Source organism: Centroberyx affinis, unplaced genomic scaffold (assembly GCF_046629955.1).
Source record: "Centroberyx affinis isolate AG114_WGS23_722 - 3 ecotype Tasmania unplaced genomic scaffold, CSIRO-AGI_Caff_v1 ptg010258l_1, whole genome shotgun sequence".
Taxonomy (NCBI): domain Eukaryota; kingdom Metazoa; phylum Chordata; class Actinopteri; order Beryciformes; family Berycidae; genus Centroberyx; species Centroberyx affinis.
In genome coordinates this window covers 1-4,929 of record NW_027284783.1, presented here as the reverse complement: position 1 = coordinate 4,929, position 4,929 = coordinate 1, and positions in this window count along the sequence as shown.

Below are 4,929 nucleotides of genomic sequence, written 5' to 3'. Positions count from 1 at the left end.
CTGGACAGGGAAGACAACAAATCAGCTATTTGTACTTAAACACTGCACCAAGTCATTGCCTAGACTGTACCAAGTCACTGCGTACACTGTACCAAGTCACTGCCTAGACTGTACCAAGTCACTGTCTACACCCTACACACACTGTCTATTCAACTAAAATTCAAGGAGGTCCAGTCACTAAAATTTCTATCCATCAAAGGTCTGAAGTATCATACTGTCTAACTTGCGCTATGATTCGGAGGCCTATAGTTGTTGTATGACTTTCTATCAAATAAAATAAACAATATACATTTCAATATCATTTCAACAACATTTATTGATCAATTTCAAGAACTTTTCCCATGCACACACATTGAACGTGTGGAAAACAAATCAGTAGCTTAAACATAATTAAAAGTATCACAATTATGTTCCAAATTAAAGTAAAAGAAAACAAGACAGTCTTCAGCATAAAATAACTAAAAAGTGCCTCTTTTTGAAATAGTGCAAACAGAACTTTCAAGTCCCGTTTTTTCCCACAGCGCAGCCAGTTCTGAAAAAAAAAATACAGAAACTAGACATTCTTTCCTATTTTCAACCCAATGTGAGTAATTAAACAATGTGTTCAAGTGAATTTAACTTGTTTCTATGAAGTAGCACCGTTATGAGTTAAACTGCTGCAGTATTTCTGCCGTCAATCCGTCAATTCTGGCCGTTTTCCGACGATCAGTGTGGCCGCAGCTGATGCTCTTCAACAGTTCTCTTTCTTTTTCCATATTTTCTTCTTCACATCTCTACCTTTCTCAGTGAGAGAAATAACAATATCTTACTTTTCTTATTTTGGAGCAAGACATGCTGTCATCTCTGTCTGTGTAGCTTTTGTCTCTCTCTCTCGCTCTCTGTGCGTTTCCCTAGCGATGCACTATAAACAATCGCTTTGATTGGCTGAGTTCAGTGAAGTAGACGCATGTGATTGGTCTGTGACCTCCTAGCTCCACTGAGCGATTACCGTATGAGCTGAAATATCTGCGCCTAAGGTCTAAAGATGCGCCCGTGGAAAAAACGCTCTGTCAATCTTATTCTCATTAATTGATCAGACAGAACCGGCACTGGGTCTGCATCCGGCCCGGAGTCCGCCAGTTAGTGATGCCTGGTCTACACTGTACCAAGTCACTGTCTACACTGTACTCTGTCTACTCTGTACCAAGTCTGTCTACTCCATACCAAGACACTGCCTACATGATTGTACCAAGTCACTGCCTAGACTGTACCAAGTCTGTCTACTCCGTACTAAGACACTGCCTACACTGTACCAAGTCACTGCTTAGACTGTACTCTGTCTACTCCGTACCAAGTCACTGCCTACATTGTACCAAGTCACTGCCTACACTGTACCAAGTCACTGCCTACACTGTACCAAGTCACTGCCTACACTGTACCAAGTCACTGTCTACACTGTACCAAGTCACTGCCTACACTGTACCAAGTCACTGCCTACACTGTACCAAGTCACTGCTTAGACTGTACTCTGTCTACTCCGTACCAAGTCACTGCCTACATTGTACCAAGTCACTGCCTACACTGTACCAAGTCACTGCCTACACTGTACCAAGTCACTGTCTACACTGTACCAAGTCACTGCTTAGACTGTATCAAGTCACTGTCTACACTGTACCAAGTCACTGCTTAGACTGTATCAAGTCACTGTCTACACTGTACCAAGTCACTGCCTACACTGTACCAAGTCACTGCCTACACTGTACCAAGTCACTGTCTACACTGTACCAAGTCACTGCTTAGACTGTATCAAGTCACTGTCTACACTGTACCAAGTCACTGCCTACACTGTACTCTGTCTACTCTGTACCAAGTCACTGCCTACACTGTACTCTGTCTACTCTGGACCAAGTCTGTCTACTCCGTACCAAGTCACTGCCTACATTGTACCAAGTCACTGCCTACACTGTACCAAGTCACTGCCTACTATACCGCCTCTATACCCAAGTCACTGCCTACATTGTACCAAGTCACTGCCTACATTGTACCAAGTCACTGCCTACATTGTACTAAGTCACTGCCTACTCTGTACCAAATCACTACCTACACTGTACCAAGTCACTGCCTACTATACCGCCTCTATACCCAAGTCACTGCCACTCTACCAGACCTGTGAGGACTCCACAAAGTCACTGCACCATTCACTGTCTATGGAGCGGCCTCTGATTTTACATCCCGGTGCCGTCACAAATTCAAGGATTCTCTCTATGATTTCTAGCTTGAAAGTGTGGTGCAAGTGGTTCACAGACATTGACTGAACTGTCCTGGGGCACAGAAATAATATATGTGAATTCTTAAAATGGGTGGCACACCCCATTAAAAAGTCTGGGAGGACAACTTGGTACTTAATTAGTTCAAGAAATCAGCAGGAGATCTTGTGGGGTTTTTTCACCCCTGAAGAGAGCTAATTAAAGACAAATATTCCAGCGGTCCTGACAACATGAACATGACTAGCTTGAAAAACAACTGGAGCTTCCCCAGAGAGAGAGATAAAGCACTGCCAGGACAGACTATGTCTACACAGACACTATTAACCTCTTTACGTCCTCTTTCTCTCTCCTTTTTTTCACACTTCACTGTGTCTGCTGAACAATTACACTCATCAAACAACCAACCTAGGACAGGGAGAGGGAGAGAGAGAGAGAGAGAGAGAGAGAGAGAGAGAGAGAGAGAGAGAGAGAGAGGCAAAGAGAAAGTGAGATAAAAACTAGAGTTAGACCATTATATCAGGCCTTTTATTAAAAATCAGACCAGTCAGTGTTGTTGATACGTTGGATACGATACACTTTGATTACATATTTAATGCAGAGGTGTGATCAAGTCAACTTTGATCAAGTCCCAAGTCAAGTCCAAGTCAAGTCCATGTCATTTATGTCAAGTCTCAAGTCTAAATGTAGAACAGCAAGTCAAGTCAGAACAAATCAAGAGTCCAGTATCAATTTAATATCTTAAAGAAAACTAAATATCTAGGACTTTTCAATGCAATATGGTTTTAATAGGATAAAAACTTGGTAAGAGCAGATTCTATAATCAGTTTCAACTTCAATAAATTCAATCATTCCACACAAATTCAGAAAACAGAATTTAAATTCAGTCGTCTGCTGGAACAAAGACTTTAGAAACCTTTTCAAGTCATCAAAGTACAAGTCAAGTTCAAGTCCCAGGTCACCAGAACCCAACTCAAGTCTCATCTCAAGTCTTCTCTTCATGCATCAAGTCAAGTCTCAAGCAATTAAAACTGTGGCTCAAGTCCAAGTCGTGTGACTCGAGTTCCCACCTCTGATTTAATGCAGAATTGATCAATACTACACTGGTTGTCTATAGTCAGTATCGACCTTCAAAAACCCATATCGGTCAAACCCTGAAAGAAAGAGACAGAGAAAAAGTAAAGAGAAAGAGAAAATGTAAAGTAAACATTACACTTTAACCAAGTAGTGTTTGTTGTGTTCCTGCTGCCGTCCTGCAGGTACCAAAGCTTTGATCACATCAAAACCAAAACATATTTTCAATTTCCAATGCTGAATAACTCAACCCCGTGTTATTTTGGCAGCAAGGTAAAACAAAAAACAAAAAAAGATTATGTATCACCGCAGAACTTCACCGGGGGGTTCGACGGTTTCAGAGTTTATCAAGTCACTCTGCTTGAAGAATATTGACAATGGAGTCAAGCGCAGTATGCGGTGGATGCTGAAATACACCAGCCGGTTGGTTCCTGTTTGTTTAAGGTTTTGTACTGGTCTGTGCTGACAGCAAGACAAATAAAACAAGAGCAAATATGAATTCTTGAGCTGCACTGGAGGATAAAGCTGCTTCAGAATCTAACGAGTCAATCTGTCTGGAGAATTTAGGCGAGGCAGACAAGCACAGTATGTGAAGGATGCTGTTTGTGCTCGGTTTAATATTTGGCTGATTTTTGTCTATTTTGGCAGCAAGGCAAAATATTAACTCCAAATGACACATTCTGAGTGCAACAACTTATTCTGTTAGGGAAAGATAGAGAGAGTGATACAGCAGTGATGCAGTTGCAGAGAGGCACTTTCGCATTTGAGATCTGTTCTTGTTATTTTGGCAGTGAGACCCGCAAAACAAGAATAAATATAACAGGGATGAACTCGTATTAAAACAACTCCGCCTGTTTGGAAGTTATACACAGACAAAACAGGCCGGCACAGAAGGCTGCAATACTGAAATGTATTACTTGTATTTATAATATAAAATATATTACTCTGTGAGTGAGTCATCAACAATTTGACAAAACAAAACTACTAATAATAATGATAATTAGCACCACAGAACTTCACTAACAGCTACAACAGATTAAAAGTTGAACAAGTCAATCTATTCGGAGGATCTAGACAAAGGAAAAAGGGCCTTTAGCAAGTGATGATTTTATAATAATAAATTAATAACTTATCACTACTACTTCTTAATAACTTATTTAAAAAATAGGCAGTAAAAAGACACTTGACAAAAAACAGAAGTAGTGAGGGAAAGTTATAAAAAAAAAAAAGAAAAAAAGAAAAAAATTAAGTTCAGTATAAAACATGCAAGTAAAATAACTAATTTAGAGCAGTGCTTTTTTATATTTCGACAATTATTACATTATCCAACAGTAGTTATATAATCAGCTGCTTCAGAGCCAGCATATGACCGTTTTCTTGGTAGCGCTTTTGGAAAAATGGGTTTTATATTTGTCTATTTTGGCAGCAAGACAAACAAAATCAAGTCACTCACTATGGGAAAATACTACTTCAAAGTTGCAGCTCTTGGCCAAGTTGGAGAAAATACAAACAGAGACATGCCGCTGCTGAAGGAAAATCAGTCGTTTTTGATCATAAGCGTCTCGCGGTCGTCTCTAGCAGCTCAATAAAGGAACACGGGTAAATATGAAAG